Source organism: Acomys russatus, chromosome 4 (genome assembly GCF_903995435.1).
Source record: "Acomys russatus chromosome 4, mAcoRus1.1, whole genome shotgun sequence".
NCBI classification, from domain to species: Eukaryota; Metazoa; Chordata; class Mammalia; order Rodentia; family Muridae; genus Acomys; species Acomys russatus.
The window spans coordinates 27,686,288-27,708,542 of NC_067140.1; the positions used below are offsets into that span (position 1 = coordinate 27,686,288).

A 22,255-nucleotide genomic window follows, 5' to 3' on the forward strand; every position below is an offset into this window, starting at 1 on the left:
GCCAATCGTTTCCAGTTCATCCTAGTCTTTAAATGAAGATAAGTAATTTCTTCTTTCAGAAATTCCCAAACTGGCTTTGAACTTCCTAAATAAAAGCATACTGTCACTCACAGGCTTCCGTGCTTTAAATGGGATAGAATGAGAACACAGAACAGACCTATTTTTGAGCACCAATACTGTGAACCACTTTCTCTTTACAGCTCATTTTCAATGGGTATATGGTGGAGACATGCTCCTGTACCCACAGACCTGAACCTCCTGGGATGACTGTCCTGACATCTTGGACTGGAGGACACTCAGCAACCACAGCCCATGTGCACCAAGCCTTGAGTCTCACCTCTGATGTCCCCACTCTGCCCAGCTGCACTCAACAGTTCTGTTCTCTGGTTCTGTCACTACTCCTATTGTCCTCACAGCAGAATGGCCTCACTCCTCACTCCCAAGGGGTTGGGGATGAAGCCCAAGGCCTTAGAAATAGTAGGCAAGTGTTCTACTGCTGGGCTACACCCCAAGCCCTTAACTCCATTTCTATTTTCATGTATTTATTTAGTGTGTGAGTGAACACCATAGCACACATGTGGAGATTAGGGGACAGTGGGCAGGAGTCAGTTTTCTTCTCCTACCTTGTGGGTCTGGAGAATTCAACAAAAGAAGATGGGCTGGGCATCTCATCAGCACCTCACTCCATGTCCTAACCTCTAGGGAGCAGGTGCCTGTGGTTGACCATTAATTATAGGAGATGTCTCTAGAAAAATCTGTTGTCTGGCTGTGACCCCATGACCCACAGACCTGACCAGGTCTTCAGGCTTCTTCACAGCTCAACAGTATGTAATCTGTGTAGCTCTTGGTGGGTTACTTCAGGGAGACTCACTCAGCACTGCAGACAGGTAGATATCATGTCTGAGTAAACTGCTGGTTTTCTACCCAACGTAGAGCCATTGCTTTGCTCTCCAAGCCCAGCAGATGTGTGCAAGTGAACATTAGGAGTGGAAAATAGGAGCCAAGCATGGTGGCACACACCTTTAATCCCAGCACTTGGGAGGCACAGGCAGGCAGATTGATGTGAGTTCGAGGCTAGCCTGATCTACAAAGTGAGTCCAGGACAGTCAAGGCTACACAGAGAAACCCTGTCTCGAGGGAAAAAAAAAAAAAGGAACATATCTGGGGCTGGAAAGATGACTTTGTGGTTAAGAGCACTTGCTGCTCTTCCAAAACGCCTGAGTTTGGTTCCCTGGGAACAACCACCTGTACCTCCAGCTCCAGGGGATCTAATGCCCTTTTCTGGACACTCATATGGCAGGCAGGAAAGCAGGCAGACAAACAGATAACCCCCCCCTCTCTCTCACACACACACACACATAAATGTAAAATAAACAAAAAAGAGTGGACTTGTACGGGGTAGAGTTTTTGTTTGTAAGTCATTTTTGTTTCTTTGATTGGTTCATTGGTTCCTCTAACCATGCTCAAGAAAACGTTCTCCTGCGCTTAATACAAGATCTTCCTCTTTAGTAACACATGTGCACTTTAAGCCCTGTGTCCATCCCTGTGTGGACAGGTTCAAAGAAAGTTTCTTTTATATCTTGGATATAAAAGACTGTGGGTTAAACTGGCAGAACAAGATACCTGTTCACAAGCAAGTGGGTCATGTCACCCACTTTTCACAGAGACAGCTCTTGGACATGTTAGGAAGCGGTTATTGCTCAGTGTTAGAACAAGTGGAAGGCAACACCACCAAAAACAAAACTAAACTAACCCTCACACTTACAAGTCTTAACCTCTCTGTACACAGTCCAAGATGCAAAGAAATCCTGTTTTTTTTTTTTGTTTTTTTGTTTTTAAAGATACCTATCATTCAAGCAGGGCAGTGGTGGCGCACGCCTTTAATCCCAGCACTTGGGAGGCAGAGGCAGGTGGATCGCTGTGAGTTCAAAGCCAGCCTGGTATACAAAGTGAGTCCAGGACAGCCAAGGCTACACAGAGAAACCCTATCTCAAAAAATAAAAACAAAACCAAAAATCTATCATTCAGCCTGGGTGGTAGTGGCACAGGCCTTTAATCCCAGAACTTGTAAGGCAGAAGCAGGTGGATCTTTGTGAGTTCAAGGCCAGCCTAGTCTACAAAGGGAGATTAAGGGCAGAGATTAACCTCTTATTGGAAAAATAAAATAATAATAATAGTAATAAATCCATCACTCATGTGAATTTGTGTGGACAACTGAAACGGCAGGCAGAAGTTAGAGAGCTACTAGCAGAAAATGCAGCGGTGACTCAGGGTACCACCTGGGCACCTGTATACACGGCTATAAGATAGTTGCAGAACCACTTCACTGCTTGCAAAAAGCTAAGAGGGGTCCTCCCATGTAGACCCACAGGGAGGGGCTGTATGCTTCAGACAAGCTACACTATGGACTTCCTCACTTCTCATGCCCAGCATGGGCACGCTGCATTCCCAGATCTGCCAGCTCTCACCAGCAAGTCCATACCCACAGAGCAGGGGAAGACACAGTTTGCTGGGCACCAGCTCTCTGAGTGCAATGCTGAAGGCCATTTCCTCAGGGCACCAGTGGAAACTCCAAGGACCCTCCTTGTCTTGCCTAAATTCTGAGATGCTCTCACCTAAGTTTATTGTTGCGTAAGTTATCTCTGTGTGGCCACCCCCTACATCTTTCTACTATAACATGGGCCTTCTATGCCCAGAGTGACCTAAGGTCTGGTTCACAGCAGGTTCTGAATAGGAAAAAGAAACAAAAACAAAACAGTCATAAGAAATCCTGGGGCCAGGATTATATATCGATAGTCCCAGTGTTCTGGAGGCAGGAAGATCTTGAGTTCCAGACCAGTGTGGGCTACATAGCAAGGCTATGTCTCAAAAACTGGAGAGGGGAAAAAGAGAAAGAAAGAATGAAGAAAGGAAAGCCAGAATATTTGCTCACACAACTCAGAAAGCACATCTGTCAAAACACAGAAAGCTCTGTGTGTGTTACTAAAAAAAAATACCGATGCTCCCCAACTTGCTACTGATAACTAGGTTGATTTTGTTTTGTTTTATTTTTCCAAGACAGGCTTTCTCTGTATAACAGCCCTGGCTGTCCTAGACTCACTTTATAGACCAGGCTAGACTCAAACTCAGGGCCATCCACTTGATTCTGCCTTGCTGAGTGCTAGGATTATAGGCATGTACTGCCACGCTCAGTTAGGTTAAATTTTTTTTTTTAATCCAAGTTATGTTTTAAAGTACTTAGTGGCTGAGAGGTGGTGGCACATGCTTTTTAATCCCAGTGATACTCACAAAGAAACCCTGTCTTAAAAAATAAATAATATTTAAATAAAAATAAAATACTTAATTAAAAAATATACATTGAACCAAGCATAGTGGCGCACACCTTTAATCCCAGCACTCGGGAGGCAGAGGCAGGCGGATCACTGTGAGTTCAAGGCCAGCCTGGTCTACAGAGTGAGTCTAGGACATCCAGGGCTACACAGAGAAACCCTGTCTCGAGTGTGTGTGTGTGTGTGTGTGTGTGTGTGTGTGTGTAAACTAAATGCCGTTGATGAAACTATGTAATTCAATTAGTCTACATAAGATCTTATATAATTCATACTAAGTCAAACTTGACTTCTTTTTGCCTTTTTTTCAGTCTTTCATAGAACAACCTGTCAGAAAGTGCTCTTTCTCTTTTCTACCTACAAGCAATACCATCAGGGATACTCCACTAGTAAACCACAGCACAAACCTGAGGGAAATAAAAATGTGGTTAAGCAATTATAGCAGACAAGCCAAGCTTCATGGTGTGTCCTGTGAGCTAGGGTGTACATTAAGTACGAGGCAAAAAGAACCAGGAGTTTAAGAGCAGCCTGAGTGAGCTACACAGTCGGTGTAAGACCAGCCTGGGTGTGTGCAGCCTGAGCTACACAGTCAGTGTGAGGCCAGCCTGGGGTGTGTGCAGCCTGAGCTACACAGTCAGTGTGAGGCCAGCCTGGGGTGTGTGCAGCCTGAGCTACACAGTCGGTGTAAGACCAGCCTGGGGTGTGTGCAGCCTGAGCTACACAGTCAGTGTGAGACCAGCCTAGGGTGTGTGCAGCCTGAGCTACACAGTCGGTGTAAGACCAGCCTGGGGTGTGTGCAGCCTGAGCTACACAGTCAGTGTGAGGCCAGCCTGGGGTGTGTGCAGCCTGAGCTACACAGTCGGTGTGAGACCAGCCTGGGGTGTATATAACCCTGTTTAAAAACAAAACAAAGAGAAGACTAGGCGTGGGAGCACATGCCTGGTCTACAAATCAAGTCCAGGACAGCCAGGATTACAAGAGAAACCCCGTATCAAAAAACTAAAACCAAAACCAAATGAACAAAACTGAGAGAATATTGCCTCAAATTTGAGGCCAACCTAAGCTACATACAAAGTTTGAAGCCAGCCTGGGCTAACAAGTAAGATCCTACCTCAAAAGGGAAGAGAAGAAGGGAAGAAAAGAGCTCAGCCCCAGCAACTCCATGTTCTCAAAGCCCAGCTCTCAGGGCAAGTTCAAGACCAGAACCGGCTAAGCCAAAGCTAAAGCAGCAACAAAAGACAAAAAAACAAGGCTGGAACAAGTCGGCAGTGTTTCAAAGACTTGTCTTTTGGTCTTGATAGACCCTTTTCCTTATCTGTTTATTTTTAGGGGTTAGGCCATTCAGCACACTCTGGGGTCAAAAGTTTCATCAGATAAAACCATGTCTTGAAAACCAACAACATAACAAAAATCTAAGAGAGATTACTTTGGGGTGGGGGGGGGCTAAGACAGGGTTTCTCTGTGTAGCCTTGGCTGTCAGGCAACTCACACTGTAGACCAAGCTGGTCTTGAACTCAGATATCTCTGCTTGTCTCTACCTCCCAAGTGCTGAGATTAAAGGCGGTGCCACCACCACCCAGCTTCAAAGGGAAATTCTTAACAACCCAATCATCACTACAGAGAATTTAAGTTAGAATGTTTTCAGAGCAGAATAAAAGCCTACTATTGTTTCAAACCGAGAAAACAAAAGAACATGCCGCCCCTCAAACAGGCTGCCTAAGGCAGGTGTTAAGACTCTGCTGGGCGGATTAAAGGGGAGACAATTGTTTCTAGAACTTTCTTCTTACTAACAGCTAAGAGAGTGCCTGAGCACAGAAAGTGACTACTACACTGTAAGAAATTAGCTCAAGTGTTTCTCTGCCCTGTACACTAACTAAATGGGCCGCTTCAGTTCTCAGAGGCTGGTCTAAGACCTCATGGAGTCTGAGCAGTGCCCCAGAAACCAGACCACAGGGACAGAGTGGCCCAATTTTCTCTAATTTGAAAACCTCCACACAAGGAGAAAGTTGGGAAGTTCACTGTTAAAATATACATAATTCAATTTAGCAGTGTTTGTAAACGGACCTCTCCAGCAGTGGCAGACCACCTACGCTTTCAGGCATTGTCTCTGACTCTTTGAAGCATTTTCTCCATCTCCTGACATTTATGTCTTGGTTTTTCTATGTGACCAAGGAACACCAGAAGTCATGGGGTAAGCTGACCTGACCCTGGTGTGTCTGTCACCAGAAGCCCTGGCGACAGCTGACCAGTCAGAAAGAGAGGAGAGGGGGTCTGGGCACACAACAACTTTGCATTTACATAAAGCAATGGATGGAAATTATCTTTTTTTCCAAGACAGTTTCCTTGTGTAGCTCTGGCTGTCCTGGAATTCGCCCTGTAGGGCAAGCTGGCCTTGAACTCAGAGATCCCTCCTGTCTCTGCCTCCAGAGTGCTGAGATTAAAGGCCTAGGTGCTACAAACACCCAGCTCATGAATAGAAATTATCTAAGCAAAGCAAAATTCTTAAATTCAAGGTAGTACCCTGAGACAATTAAATGTCGTCCTTGGGTTGAGGCAAGACTGGATTTTGGATTTCTAGACACTCCAAGTGAGTTGTTTCTACTAGTCCAAAGAGAAAACTGGCAATGACCCCCAACACGGTTTCCCTTGGGCGGGGAAGGGAGGAGGAGTACAAGGTTTCCAAAGGCAGTGCTAAGCTTCTATTTGCAGAAACTTCTTCCTAGGCATCCCTATCATTTGCTTAATCTTTCCTGCACAAAGTACCTAATATCACAAAACATACCAAAGTGGAGGAACTCTACTACAGTAAACTTTGTTCGTTACTCACGTGGAAAACCTATACATTCCTTCTGGTGAACAAACCATTCTCTTGCTGAGTGGAAACACTGCCTTACACAGGCAAGACGAAGACCAGCGAGAGCGGAATCCGCGAATCTGCACCTAAATGGAAAGTTAGCCTACCGGACGAACCCATCCAGCAGCGTACAAGGGACACAATGCACGCCCGGAAGAGCTCCGTGCACAGGTGTCAGTGCCTAGGCGAGGCGGTTCACTAAACACATTTTCTAATTAGCATTTCTTTACGTGCCCATTACAGTCTTGCCACTGTAACCTTCGCTAAATGCACGCAGAGAACAGAGGAGATTCACTACGGATTTCAGTCAAACTTTCTTCTGTTTATATTTCTTTGGGTTAGAAATTATTTGTTTTTCCGCCTCATTTAGCTTGTTCCCGGGCTCTCGGATCTAGTCCTATTGTGTATGGCTGGTTCCGCCTACTAATAGTGAAATCGCTAGCCATACCAGGGAATCCCCCAACTAGCCAGTACCCTCTCCGTGGTGCAGAAAATTCCCGTTTTACCCTCAGAATTGAGTTGTCAGACACTGACTTTCGCTAACCTGTGAAACTGACAGGTCTATTTACTGGGAAACAAAGACGCGACTCGTAGCGGACCCGGTTCCGTTGCGCGCCCGGTGCGCTCCTAGCGCCGCGTCTTATCTGCGCTTCCCGACTCCACCGCACCGGGAGGGCCCTGCACCCCAGTTCGGCCCATTATAAAAAGGAAATCTAAAACGACCGTCGTCCAGCTTCAGGGAAGACAATGACCCCCAAGGCCCCGTAGGGCCCACCTCCCGCAGTTCTGACTCTTGGCAAACTCGGCGCGGGCGGGTCCGGGTGCGGCTCCGCTGAGCGGGCGGGGGACGCACAGGGCGGCGCGGGCGGGGGGCGCAGGGACGCCCCCGGGCTGCCTCCCGGGGCCAGGCGTTGACGCAGCAGAAATTACTAGCTAGAAAATTCCCCTTTCGTCCGTGACGAAGAGGGACCCCGGCGGCCGCAGTGGCTGCCGAAGGTGCCAGGGGTCTAAGGCTCAGGAAAGAGCCGCGCTGCCGCCGCCTCTGCGCTCAGCCCCGCGGGGACCTGCCGCGCCGCCCCGCCCACGCCACTAGGGCCGTAGCCCCGCGGGCCTGGGTCTCCGGCCGCGTAGTCACCGGGCGCCATCGCCCCCAGGAGGGCGCCCCCGCGAGGCCGGACGCAGGGGGGGGTTAGTGGTAGGGCGGGGGCGCGCCCTGGGCATAGCGGCCAGGGCTACAACTGCCCGGCCCCCGCCCCGGATCGTGCTCCGTCTCCCGCCAGGGCTTCAGCCCCGGCCCCGGCATGGTGCGCCAGCCCGGCCGCGCGGACAATGAGCCGGCGCAGCTTACCTGTGACCCCATGGGGCGCGGGCGCGGGCGGTCGCCGTGGCCGCGGACCGGTGATCGCGCGGCCACCGGCGAGCGCTGCGTCCGGGAGGGTCCGAGCTGCGCGCTCGCTCAGGCGGCTCGGTCCACCCGCCGGTCCGTTCGTCCGTCCGTCAGGCCGGCGCGCGCCCCCGCGCTGCTCCAGCCCCGCGGCCCCCGCGCGCCCCGCCCGCGGACCCTGACCCCGCCCCCGGCGCGCGCCCGGACGCCGCTGATTGGCCCGCACAGCGCTCTGGCCTCGGCCACCGCCCCGGCCCCGCCCCCGCCCCCGCCTGCCGGCCCCGCCCCCCGCTCCGGCGGCTGGGCGCAGCGGGCTGGCCGGGGCCGAGTGGCCGCCGGTACTCCGGCGGCCCATCGCCCCCCCAGTCCCTCCCCCGCGGGGCTGGACAGCGGAAGTGCGGGCTGGAGCTCGCTGGGCATTGTGGGAAGCCCCCTCCCATGGGCTCGCGAGTGGCAAGGAATGGGGTCCGTGGGTCGAGCGCTCGCGCCCAGCGAGAGTCGCACAGCCGGAGACCATCGGGAGAGGTGGGCTAGGCATGGACATCGCAGCAGAGTCGGGTTGGCGCACCCTGCGTTGCCTGAGCACCTGTCCCTGGGGACATACGACTGGGTCACGACTGTCCCCGAGCCCCGCGGAGCCGTCGCGGTAAGCGCGTCTCCCAAACTTAACGACTTCCAGGAGCGCCGTTGGCAGCTCGACGGGCCTCATGCTGAGAGGAGAAAAACGCGCTCTAGGGGCGCGGTGCCCAGAAGGGGCTGGTCACTCGTCACCCCCGCCATCCGGGGACCTGGGCGCTCTCGCAGAGAGGAGCGCGTTGGGAAGGAGGCCACGTGGCGGTGTCTGCAAACCGGACTCATATTTGACCAACTAGGAGCCTTGGCTGCCGCACGTCGGTCTTGTCATCCAACTGCCGGTGAGAGCATAGGGCTCAGACAAGTGGCGAACAACTGTGTTGGCCCGTGGCACCCAGCCACTGATGGCATCTCGATTTCGGTATAACCAGGGATAGGTCTCTTCACCCTGCCCCCAGTTGGTGCGATGAGACCCGCGCGTCCCTTGCCTCCAGCGTCCTCGAGACTTTAAGGAGCTGGAACCGGGAGCGTGCATTCCAGGCTGGTCTCCTTAAGGGTTAAAAGCCACCACGCTACGTCCCAGGCGCAGCAGCTAGAAGGGAGGTGAGCCTGTAGCTGGCCAGGGGCATAGAGGAGTTTAGCCCCGGCTGAGCTGGGCCAACCAATCGCTGGGCGCCCTAGGCTGTCCGCGCCCTGCCTCCCCAAGGGGCCAGCGCAGAGGAATTCCTCGGGAGGTGGGAGGCGCCCGCCCTGATGGAGGAGTTCTCTAGTTGTGTGAGGAGGCATTCACGGGAGGCAGTGGGAGGGCTGGGCCGGAGGGGATTCTCCTTGAGTGAGCAAGGGCGAGCGGAGGTCTGGCAGACTGAGATGAAAGCCTGGGATACTCGCTCACTATTCACGGGCTAAAGGAGACAAGCGCTGCCCATCCCCACCAAGCATCTAGGCTGGCACTAGTGGCCCAGGTGCCCCTAGCCTCAGACCTTCAGCTGGAGGACCCTTTTGGCACATCTGGTCTGAAGCAAGCCACCCACGCCCCCACTGCTGCCCTATCCGCGGTCTACCCTTGGAGAAAAATGGCTGGCATAGTTGTGCTGACATACTGCTCCTGACCTCCAGGAGGGTCCAGCTAGGTACACCTTCCTCTGACTGGACAAAGGGCACTGTCTGTAGACAGCCCTTCCCACCGTTCCCTCCCTCGGTTTGGTCTCAGTTAGAGCCCATGAGGGAAGTGAAGCTTAGGGAGACCTCTAAGATCGCTGTCCCTCAGGGAGAGCCCCAGTAGCTCCCAAAGTAGCTGGGCACCCAAGCATCCTCAAGGAGGATGGTGTTGCTGCTGATAGGCTGTTGTCTGCTTTCCATGCAGAACTTGGGAGCAGTAGAAGAGCCTGGACCACAACACGATGGAGCTCAGTCGTTGCTGAGAAAGCCCATAAGAGCCAAGCCTGTGTCTAACACTAACAGGCCTACTCCATTAGGCCGTAAGGCTACTCATCTTCATAGGAAGTCTTGCTGAGTCCAGAAATGAGCCAGGGCAGACGGATGCCCCCTTTCTCCAACACTCATGCGTACACTTGCCTCCCATCCCAGCAGCTCTGCCAGGGACGGGACCAAAAGGTGACACAGCCTAGTCAATAACAGTCCCCTGGTGATGAAGCAGAGTCACCTTATCTCCACCTATCACTGCTCTTCAAGCTAATAAGCCCCATAACTGTTTTAAAAACCCAGAACAGCAGTAGCTGCAACCACTGGGCAGCCCTGAGGGTGTGGGAGTTCAAGGCCCAGGCTCCTGGATGTGTTCGCTTTGCTTGGTTATCCTGCCAGAATGGCTCAGGGTTTCAGAGTTGCTCCTGCCAGGTGTCCTGCCTTAGAGATGGCTCTCAAGGATAGACAGACAGGTTGGCCTCAGTTGCACTCTGACCATGGCCTTCAGCATCCATTGCGGGGTCTGTCAGGTTGCTATGAAGATGGTCATAGCCTTTGCTACTAGCAGTGAGTAGTAGACAGAGGGCAGGGCCCTGCAGGGACATGGGTCATGCCATAGTCACCAGAGCTAGTTCCAGGACAGGCAAGGCTTCGCAAAGAAACCCTGTCTTAAAAACAGCAAGTGTTCACTTGCTGGTCTTGCAGAGGACCCAAGATTGGTTCTCACTTAGCATCCACATTGGGTGGCTCACAGCTCTCTCTAACTCCAGCTCCAGGGAATCTGACACCCTCTTCTAGCCTCAGTGGGCAGCCAGCTGTACATGTACACACACACACACACACACACACACACACACACACACACACAGAGAGAGAGAGAGAGAGAGAGAGAGAGAGAGAGAGAGAGAGAGAGAGGGGAGAGAGAGAGAGAGAGAGAGAGAGAGAGAGAGAGAGAGAGAGAGAGAGATTTTTTTCTAAAAAAAGAAAAGAAAGTCAACCCAGGTGTGGTGGTGTATCTTTAATCCTAGTATTTAGGGAGCAGAAGCAGGTAGAGCTAAGTTTAAGGGCAGCCAGGCCAACCAGGGTCTGTCTCTGTCTGTCTCTTTCTGTGTCTGTCTGTCTGTCTGTCTGTCTCTATCTCTCTCTCTCTCTCTCTGAGACAAGGTTTCTCTGTGTAGCCTTGGCTGTCCTGGAACCCACTCTGTAGACCAGGCTAGCCTCAAATTCAGATATCACCTGCCTCTGCCTCCCAAGTGCTGGGATTAAAGGAGTTTGTCACCACCACCCACCTATAAAACGCTATCTTAAAACAATAAAGACAGCCAGGCGGTGGTGGCACATATCTTTATTCCCACACTTGGGAGGCAGAGGCAGGCGTATCTCTGTGAGATCGAGGCCAGCCTGGTCTACAAAGTGAGTCCAGGACAGTCAAGGCTACACAGAGAAACCCTGTCTCGAAAAATCAAATAAATAAATAAATAAATAAATAAATAAACCCAAAAAACAAAAAAACCAATAAGGACAAGAAGTCACCTCCCAGCTACCTGTATGAGCATGTCAGGAGACCCTGAAGAGAATTAGCAGCAACAAGCCAGACATCCCGGGGGGCCAGGTAAGGCTGCAGAAGCTGACCAGGCCATGGATGTGCTTTCTGATGGAAGGCCCTTCTACCCTACCTGGAACACGTGACAGCCACGTGGCTGGCTATGCATGCAATCCTCTGTAAACCGTAGGGAGCCCCACACCACTTGCTTTGCTGACAGCCTGCCCTTCCACCAACAGTGGCTTTCAAGGGGCAGAGGAGCAGGAAGGGGTCGAACCTCAGGCCCACTGCTGTGAAACAATAGAGAAATCAGGACTTACTTGCATTTAGCCTCAGGGTCTTTCTTTGTAAGTAGTAGCTTGAGAGGAGCTTTGGAAAAGAACAGCAGATGTCCCTACCTGTCTAGTAGGGGGGCACCCCATCTACCCTATCATTCTAGGCATTTCCCCCAAGGCAGCATTTCCTCATCCACCCCCATTTGGGTTTTTTTGCGGCTGTCTTTGTCTCAGTCACTGGTCAGAGACTGCCTGTTTATCCTCTACTCAGTGGTATTGCTCAGTTGTCCCCATGGCAACAGCCCTGGGAGTCCTGCCCTCTCCCAGGAATGGCCCTGAACCTGTCCCTGCCCTCTCCAGGACTCTGCTGGAAGTCCCTATCTAGAGAATCCAGGAGAGAAGGGAGAAAGACTGCTGCCTTAGGCTGAGGATACCGGGGCTGCCCGGGGAACTGCCTACAACGCATCATCGTGATTTCATAGTGGAGCTGAGGCCTGCCTTAGTCTGCAGCAAAGACTAGTCCATGGCCATGGGAGGGGCTTCTCACCCAGGGTGCTGTAGTGTGGGCTTCCTGGACATAGCTTGGCCAGGTCTAAAGCCATCTGGACCTGCCCTCCTGTCCAGGCCTCTGCAAGACTGCCCTCCAGAGCTGCTCCAGGGCCAGGAGCTATGCCAATCCTGGTTGCCCCACCCCAACTGTCCTTCAGGCTTGTGCCCCTGCCAAGCCCCAACTGCCACTCCAGCTGCTATTGCCAACTGTCGCCCCTTCTCCATTCCAAGTGCTTCCTCACCCCCAACCATTTTTCCAAAATGCCATAGCCAACTGGCGGCCCCTCGCTCTCTAAGCCTTGCCTCCCACCTACCAGCTACAGGGCCGGGGCTTAGCATTCTGGAGTTTCCTGCATCTCTAACCATACTGGAAGGAGCAAAGCCATACCTGCTGTGTGCCTGGCTAAGGGTGGGCTGGGGGAAGGAGAGGTACTGAGATTCAAGACCACGAGAGTAAATAGGTTAGAGCCAGACCTCAGCCGGCCAAGGAGAAGAGACAGGGAAAGAACAGAACCAGAGAGGTTAGCCAGACCTGGCACCAGGGCAAGAAGCACCCACAGTGCCCAGTCAGAACCAAGAAAGTATTTGGGTGGAGGCAGACTTCACTAGGCTGTTGGGTAGAGCTGGGTCCTGCCATAGCCCTTTCCTCTGACCATTTCTAAGCAGCTTGCCCCAACCACCAGTACTGGGACAGTCCTAACACACACCTCCCCACCCACCATGAGGTGCTTACCAGCTTTCCACGCCTAAGCAGAACCCTGTTCCTCAGTCTCAGCAGGTGTCCTGGGCTCACCTGTACTATCACTTTTTTGTTTTGTTTTATTTTGTGTAACCTTGGCTGTCCTAGACTCGCTTTGTAGACCAGGCTGGCCTCAAACTCACAGAGATCCACTTGCCTCTGCCCCCTGAGTGCTAGGATTAAAGACATGCACCATCATGCCCGGCCTTCTTTAGGTAGATTTTCCACACACCTAGCCACTTCTCCGGGTCCCAGCTATGGTCTTCTTTCCCGCAAAGCCCCTTCTCCATCTTTATTCCGGAGTCTCTAGGACATGTCATTCTATAAAGGGATCTGTGCCTTACCCAACCACACTCAGAAGCCCTGGGAGTCAGTCTTTCCCTAAACCAACTTGACAGGTTGCAGCCCTGGCTATCCCAGGGCACACAGAGGTACCTAGAGTTTTCACTAGGCTTTGGAGGGGGACACTGTTGCCCTCCCCTGTGCATCTGGGCTGTAATTCCAGCTCAGTAGCCCAGTACAGGCAATAGGGGCTGGGCTGCAATCCCAGCTTTAAAGCCACTGCTCCCCAGAGGCTGCAGCCTTCAGGTCTCACATTGCACAGGTGCTGATAGCACCTGAGATGAAAAGGGACACCACACCTGGCTCTCCTTGGTATCCCATTTGAGAATTCCCATGCCTACCTGCCTGAAACATACTGGGGGAAAAAAGCTGGTGTGTCCAACTGCTCCTAGACAGAAGGAGAAAACAGCATATTCTCTGAGTCCCTACTTTGAGTCTAGCATCTCCTAGATTCATATGGCCCTTCCGCCTGAGCTAGGGCCGAGGACAGAAAGTGAACAGAGTAACTGTGGCCCACGGAGACCTGTGGAGTGGGGCCCTGCACTGTCTTTTGAGATGTAGCCCCTCCCTCCTACCAGGAAAGACCTTCTGGGGCTCCCCCAGAAGAACCAGAAGGAGCCTGGGAAGATGGCTCAGCCATTAAATGCTTGTGCTGCTCCTGCAGAGACCCAGGTTTGGCTCCCAGCACCTAGGATGGGTAGCTCGCGACTGTCTGTAGCTCAGGCACCTAGGATGGGTAGCTCACGACTGTCTGTAGCTCAGGCACCTAGGATGGGCAGCTCACGACTGTCTATAGCTCAGGCGCCTAGGATGGGTAGCTCACGACTGTCTATAGCTCAGGCGCCTAGGATGGGTGGCTCACGACTGTCTATAGCTCAGGCGCCTAGGATGGGTAGCTCGCGACTGTCTATAGCTCAGGCACCTAGGATGGGTGGCTCACGACTGTCTATAGCTCAGGCGCCTAGGATGGGTAGCTCACGGCTGTCTATAGCTCAGGCACCTAGGATGGGTAGCTCACGACTGTCTGTAGCTCAGGCGCCTAGGATGGGTAGCTCACGACTGTCTATAGCTCAGGCACCTAGGATGGGTAGCTCACGACTGTCTATAGCTCAGGCACCTAGGATGGGTAGCTCACGACTGTCTGTAACTCAGGCACCTAGGATGGGTAGCTCGCGACTGTCTGTAGCTCAGGCACCTAGGATGGGTAGCTCACGACTGTCTATAGCTCAGGCACCTAGGATGGGTAGCTCACGACTGTCTATAGCTCAGGCACCTAGGATGGGTAGCTCACGACTGTCTATAGCTCAGGCACCTAGGATGGGTAGCTCACGACTGTCTATAGCTCAGGCACCTAGGATGGGTAGCTCACGGCTGTCTATAGCTCAGGCACCTAGGATGGGTAGCTCACGACTGTCTATAGCTCAGGCGCCTAGGATGGGTAGCTCACGACTGTCTGTAGCTCAGGCACCTAGGATGGGTAGCTCACGACTGTCTGTAGCTCAGGCACCTAGGATGGTAGCTCACGACTGTCTGTAGCTCAGGCACCTAGGATGGGCAGCTCACGACTGTCTATAGCTCAGGCACCTAGGATGGGTAGCTCACGGCTGTCCTGTAGCTCAGGCACCTAGGATGGGTAGCTCACACGGCTGTCTATAGCTCAGGCACCTAGGATGGGTAGCTCACGACTGTCTATAGCTCAGGCGCCTAGGATGGGTAGCTCACGACTGTCTATAGCTCAGGCACCTAGGATGGGTAGCTCACGACTGTCTATAGCTCAGGCGCCTAGGATGGGTAGCTCACGACTGTCTGTAACTCAGGCACCTAGGATGGGTGGCTCACGACTGTCTGTAGCTCAGGCACCTAGGATGGGTAGCTCACGACTGTCTGTAGCTCAGGCACCTAGGATGGGTAGCTCACGACTGTCTATAGCTCAGGCACCTAGGATGGGTAGCTCACGACTGTCTATAGCTCAGGCACCTAGGATGGGTAGCTCACGACTGTCTGTAGCTCAGGCACCTAGGATGGGTAGCTCACGACTGTCTGTAGCTCAGGCACCTAGGATGGGTAGCTCACGACTGTCTGTAGCTCAGGCACCTAGGATGGGTAGCTCACGACTGTCTGTAGCTCAGGCACCTAGGATGGGCAGCTCACGACTGTCTGTAGCTCAGGCACCTAGGATGGGTAGCTCACGACTGTCTGTAGCTCAGGCACCTAGGATGGGTAGCTCACGACTGTCTATAGCTCAGGCCACAAGGAGCCCAGCACCACTTGTAGTCTCTGCCAGTACCTGTACTCATATGTACAAACTCAAACATAGACACACGTAATTTTGAAATAAAACCTTTAAAAAAAAAAAGTAGGACCAAAAAAGGGAAAGACATGAATTTTATGGGATTCTTGATAGGTACCACCCAGTGCTAGAAGGTAATCCTGTGGATGTCAGATACGTCCAAGGTGATGTGACAAGACAGCATCTTGTGTCTTTGAGATTCTTCCCTAAAACTCATTACCTTAGTGATCGGAAAGCACACCCCATAGATCCTACTTGCGGCACCATCTACTCAACACCTGGCCAGTGCGCCTTAAAACTGAAGCTATTGAGAAACAAGCTGGAGAAATTGCCCCAGCCTTCAAAAGTGGAAGGCGTGACACCTCTAAGGATGAGGGCGCCATGGTGGTGACTACACCAGGGGACTCTGAGGACTAGGTGGTATGATCCAAAGAAAGTCTCCCTTCTGTGGAGAGAGGTGTCAGCCATGGCTTCCTGGTGCTCCCAAATGCAGGTGGCGAGGCCAGATAACCTTAGAGAGACTTGGAGCCTTGAGAGGCCACACAGAGAATGCTCTGTGGTACACAACATGCAGCTTTTCTGAAATCTAAAGTTATTACAAGATCAAAATTTCATTTTTCAAGGGGGAAGAGAAGCAAAACCAAGCAATAACAAAAAACTCCCATGAGCTCTAGTGTTGAGCTCTGAGTAGTCACTCACAGTGTATCTCAGCCAGATATTCATTCCCAGTTTTAAGAATTGGCACTTCAGGGGGCTGGAGAGATGGCTCCGAGGTTAAGAGCACTGGCTACTCTTCCTAAGGTCCTGAGTTCAAATCCCAGCAACCACATGGTGGTTCGTAACCATCTATAATGAGATCTGGTGCCCTCTTCTGGTACGCAGGCATACATGTGGGCAAAACACTGTATACTTAATAAATGAATCTTTAAAGAAAATTAGCGCTTCAGAATGTTTACTACTCAATCCATCTCAAAAACACTCTTGTGGGGTACAAACCACAGACTCAGGGATGCTGGACTTGTACTTCTGAGTGCTGCTGTGTGGTGAGCTCTGGGCTCTCGGGCTACACACAAGACTTACCTGAACAGTTTTTTAAAATTTATTTTTGCATATGAGTACTCTCTTTGTATGTGTGCCTGCATGACAGACGAGGGCATCAGATCCCATTATAGATGGTTGTGAGCCACCATATGGTTGCTGGGAATTGAACTCAGGACCTCTGGAAGAGCAGACAGTGCTCTTAACCATTTAACCACTGAGCCATCTCTCCAGCCTTACCTGAACACTATTGAGAGAGCCTGCCACCTTCCACCCTGGCCTCTGTCTACATGGGCACAGCCTTGATGGCGCTCCCATTTGGGGCTGGGGAGATAGTTCAGTTGGTCTGTCTCCTTGCGTATCTGTGTGAGGGTATCAGATCCCCTGAAACTGGAATTACAGTTGTGTGCTGCCATGTGGGTGCTAGGATTTGAACCAGGGTCCTTTGGAAGAGCAGTCAGTGCTCTTAACTGCTGAGCCATTTCTCCAGCCCCTGAGGTGTTTGGGTTTTTTTGTTTGTTTGTTTGTTTTTGTTTTTTTTTGGTTGGTTTGTTGGTTGGGTTTTTAAAAAAAACAATCTCATAGCATTTATTGTCACCTGATAACAACATAAAACCAGTTGTGACCCACGAGAAAGCAAACCACTAGGAGCCAAGTGTTCCTTAGGAGCTGTCCATCTTTTTATTTTCAGCATCTTATTGGGACCCGGGCTTCTGAGTAGGTCAAGTAGGCTGGACGCACTAGCCCACTGGCTTCAGGAGCCTATTTGTCTTTACCTCTCCAGCACTGGGGTTACACACAGGCATCACTGCACCTTGGCTCTTTCTATGGGTGCTGAGGACTGAACTCTGGTGTCTGTGTTAGCATGGCAAGCACTTGTCCCATCAAGGCTGTGCCCGTGTAGACGAGGCCAGGGTGGAAGGTGGCAGGCTCTCTCAACAGTGTTCAGGTAAGTCTTGTGTGTAGCCCGAGAGCCCAGAGCTCACCACACAGCAGCACTCAGAAATACAAGTCCAGCATCCCTCAGTCTGTGGTTTGTACCCTATGAGATAAATGTAATGTAAATAAAATTAAGGGGATGTAAATTAATGTAAATAAAAAAAATTTAACTCCTTTACAAATATGTGTCTACATGCACAGGCACCGAGGGCCAAACTAATGCCCTGTGCATTGGACACGCATACTGAGCTACACTCCTCAGCTAATCATAGAATCACTTGGTTAATTTTTAAGGAAAAAAAAAAAAAAACAAAGAAAAAGCCGGGCGTGGTGGCAGAAGCCTGTAATCCCAGCACTGGGAGGCAGAGGCAGGCAGATCTCTGTGAGTCCGAGCCCATACAGAGTGAGTCCTGGGATTAAAGGTCTATGCCACCACTTCCGGCTTACCACTGAGATTTTTCTTTTTTTTTTTTTTTTTTTTTTTTTACCACTGAGATTTTTCAACAAGAGATAGCATGATCTAATGATGACTAGTCAGAGGAACTTTCAGGGAGTAGGGCTGATGTAGCCTTAAACTAGGCAGAGGGAAGAAATAAAGGGGAAGCCAGAGGACAGCTGACTGTACCTTGAACTAGAAGCCAAGGAGGGTCAAATGGAGGATCCACACCAGGTGCTGCAACCCAGGCTTAAAGGAGAAAAAACAGGGCTGCAAGGTCAGCAGGAACAAGGTTAGGAGGGAACGGCAGTGACACCGATCACTGAATTCCCTGGGATGGGGACACGGGGCAGAGGAAGCCGCATGACAGGTAACCTGCGGCTCCTTCTCCCTCTTCCCAACTGGTGGCTTCAGCTGTGGGTATTCAGGGGATACAGTAGAGGATGGGACGGTAAGGGCCCTGGTGTAGACTCCAGCATGACTTTTAGCATTGTCCCACAGCAGGTAATGCCCTTCGGTGTGCCTATCAAAATGCCTGGGCATGCTGGGACATGTCTTTAATCCCATTAAAGACATTCAAGAGGCAGACGTGGAGAAAGGAGTCCAGCCAAGCCAGACCGGTCCCACATAGAAAGCTCCAGACCAAGCAGAGCTACAGAATGAGGTCCTGTTTAGAAAAATGATTTTTTCGAGCTGGACCATGGTGGCGCACACCTTTAATCCCAGCACTTGGGAGGCAGAGGCAGGTGGATCTTTGTGAGTTCATGGACAGCCTGGTCTGCAAAGTGAGTCCAGGACAGCCAAGGCTACACAGAGAACCCGTCCTTTAAAAAAAATTATTTTTCATCCTGCTTTTCCAGAGGGTCAGAGTTGAGTTCCCAGCACCCATATCAGATGGCTCACACCTGCCTGTAGCTCCAGCTCTAGGAGATTCCACACCGTCTTCTGGCCTCCTTGAATACCTGAACACATATGGTAGCAAACACACATATATACACACATACACATATAAATAACAAACTTGCCAGGCGTGGTGGCACACACCTTTAATCCCAGCCCTTGGGAGCAGAGGACAGTGGATCGATGTGAGTTCAAGGCCAGCCTGGCCTAAAAAGTGCATCCAGGACAGCCAAGGCTACACAGAGAAGCCCTGTCTCAAAAAACAAAAAACAAACAAACAAACAAAAAAAAACCTTATAACAAAGCCCTAGTAAGATGACCTCCAGCTGTGGCCACGTGGGACTAAGCCACTCCTGTCCCACCCCTCCAGCTGTGGCCACGTGGCACTAAGCCACTCCTGTCCCACCCCTCCAGCTGTGGCCACGTGGCACTAAGCCACTCCTGTCTCATCCCTCCAGCTGTGGCCACGTGGCACTAAGCCACTCCTGTCTTATTCCCTCTGTTGCATATAGTTCTAGACTGAAGCTTCAGGACCCCTGGGTGTCACACCTTTCAGGAGGTCCCACAGCTCCGAATCTAGGATCTCTCTAGGTCAGAACAATCTGAAGGAAGCAGAAACCCTCTGAAGTGAAGAAGAAAGGCCATTTTTCCTTCAGTGTTCCCCAGGCCTGCGCAAGTGGGCTCTTCCCATCCTCCTCCCAGCCTTCTGCACTGCCAGGAACACGAATCCCAGCTGGGCACCCGACTGCGCACATAGAGGTTTCCAGCTCACCCTCTGTTTACCAGATCAGCCAGATGCATTACCAGTCACCCTACCTGCCAGCCACAACCCCAACCCATATACAGCTGGCATCTCTACCTCTACTATCCCTCAACCCCAAAGGCTTTCCTTGCTCCTGTCGCTTGATGACTCTCAGTTGTCCCAGCAAATACCCTAAATCTGGTTCCTAGCCACCAAGACGTAGTCTTGCCCACTTGCCTTTGGTACCTTGCTGGTCCTGAGAGCTGCATGATATAAGGGCAGAAGGCAATATCGGAGGAGTTTCTCCCCTGGACCTTTTGCCATCCTCAAGTCCAACCCAGGATGGGCTCATGTCCAGCTAGAAGGAACTGGAGCCTTGGTGGAGGCCTTATGGGGGAGGGGAGGCCCTGCCCTTGATTAATGAAGCCGCACAAGCAGGCAGCCACTCTTCCTTGTTTGGTCTCCCTCTGCTTCACAGCCCCAAACCCACATGGTGAAGGTGGTCAGAGTTACCCTTTCCCGGAGCCAGTCAGAGTACTGTGTCCTTCCACTCGGGTGGAACACCAAGGCCCATGCTCCCTGACTCCAGCCCCAAGAGGCAGGCTCCGTTTCCTCCTCTCCTGGGGGTCCTGGTGCCGGGGTGGAGGCTGGAGGCCTTATCAGACCACAGGTTTTCCTGAGGAAGGAAGGCTGGGTGTGTATCTAGAACAGGCGTCTCTTTGGGTGTGCCTAGCCCATTAAAGAGGGACATACACTCTGCCATTCCTCTTGGAGGCCAGACAGCTTCTCCTTGGGAGACTCTAGACCACAAAGACAACCCAGTCCACACGCTGGAGGTCAGAAGCCTTGAGGGAGGGGCACACATTCCTGAAATCTCTGCCAATGCCAGCATCATCAGAGGACAGATTCACAGCAGCCCCATCCGATGCCCAGAGGGACTTGTGACCTGTCCAGTTGAAAAGATGTGCCTCACAGTCCTAACTGCTTAGGTTCACCAAGCCATATATGTGACACAAACAAAAACGCCGGAGAACAGCACCCTCCAATTATGGGCTCATGTTCTAGGAAACCCAAACAATGGGGGCTAGAAGGATCTAGAGCCTTGGTTGAGACTTTGTGTGAGGGTGGAAAGGGAGGGTGAGGAGATCACTCCTACTATTGGTGGTGAAGATGCCTTATAAACATTTATCAAGCCATATCCTTGGAATATGTGCACTTGCCTTGTAAGCATATGATATATAACCTACACATGATGGAGGGGGGTGAGGGATGGTCACAAAAGCTCTCCACAGACCCAGAGGGAGGAATGTTCCCTGAGGACTGTTTGCCCTGCATCCTGACTGGGCCAGCCCTTGAGGCTACCTTTCTCCCTTCAGGGAAGTCACAGGGCCCTCAGAGAGGGAGAGTGAACAAGCCCAAGGAGCAAAAGGGTGTGGGGAGGAGTTGTGGCTTGGAGCAGGGCCTAGCTGGCTAGGCTGACCACCAAGGATGCCTCTGCCTTGCTGGGCAAGGCTCATGAGCAGCCTCCCCTGCACCCTGCCCCCACCTAGGTTGTGAAGGAGCTTAGCTGTATGGATGGGGCCAGCTGACGTGAAGCCCACCTCACTAATGTGAGCAGCTAGCTAGGGAGCACTGGCCTGAGACGAGGAAACTGCCTCACCTCACTCACTAGAGGTTGCCTCCTCCCTCCCCCCTCCTCCCTCCTGGTCTGATCTCGCAGCCTCTACCCCTTCCGCTTGCAGAGGCCCAGGGGCTATTTTTAACTTGGCTGAGCTGCCAGAGCAGAAGGTGGACCAAGCTGGGGGGGGGGGGGTAGGGCCAAGGAGAAAGGGCCTAGCAGTTGCTGTCCAGCCCCCACCTTCCAGGCATCCTAGGGTCACTGGTCATTCCTGACCTTCCAGAAGAAATAGCATTCTACTCACAACCACAGATCTGGGAGGCCACACAGATCTGAGGCTCAAGAAAACACTTGTGACACACATCAAATGCACGTATTTATGGTACCCAGATTCTTATTTGTTCTGTCTCTCTGTCTCTGACTCTCTCTCTCTCTCTCTCTCTCTCTCTGGAGTATGTGTGTGTGTGTGTGTGTGTGTGTGTGTGTGTGTGTGTGTGTGTGTGTATGCACGTGCGCACACACGCATGTGTGCATTTTATATACCATATATTCACACACAAAGCATGGAAAGACAGATGCATAAGCACAGATGCCCACAGCCGACTAGCTTGAGGTAAAGAAGGGCACTGCTTGGCCCAATTTGTCCTTCTCCACAAGTACCAGGCCAGTAGGGATACTCCAGGATTCGCAGCACTCTCCCCACCCTGGGACCATCTTCTGATTCACTCTTCCCACAAAAAACAAAACAAAACAAAACATGCTTCCCAGGAATCTGAGCTGTACTGAGCTGAGCTCAAAGGCATCCTCCAGAACCCTCATGCTCAGTCCTCACGGAAAGAACAGGCAACTCATGACTGGATGGAAGAGTAAGGGTTCCCCCCTCCTTCTCCATGCTCTAGCGCCACCTGTCCTGGCCCCCCTGGCCCCCTCCCCCAGCCTTTACTTCACAGACCATATGTTCATGACCTAGGAGAGGACTGGACTCCTAGGAGAGAGCTAGGAGTCTGAACTCCATGCCTAAGGGCTGGGCAAGGGGCATCCTCCTCCTCATCGCGTCCAGAGGGAAGAGGCAGCAGAAGAAATGGGGGGAGGGTGTGCTCAGGATGCATGACTCCAATTCCCCTCCCCCCTCTCACCCCATCTCCACCCTGGGCAGCTCCTGGGAGGAATAAGAAGGGTGCGGAGATGGGGGTGGACAGGACATCCTCTTGGCAGGACACAGGACGCCAGACCGGAGGTTCTCAGACCCTGTCAAGGCCATAGGGGAAAAGGTCACTGGGGCCTA

General features: G+C 52.0%; 1 protein-coding gene across 1 annotated transcript in view; it reads right to left on the reverse strand.

The window, feature by feature from the left end:
* Positions 1–7,667, reverse strand: part of Zbtb46 (zinc finger and BTB domain containing 46) — a 64,162-nt gene extending 56,495 nt beyond the window's left edge. Inside the window, exon 1 of the mRNA XM_051144019.1 lies at positions 7,529–7,667. The gene's annotated coding sequence lies outside the window, so the exon portion shown is untranslated. The remainder of the gene's footprint in view (positions 1–7,528) is intronic.
* Between the last annotated feature and the right edge of the window lie 14,588 nt (positions 7,668–22,255).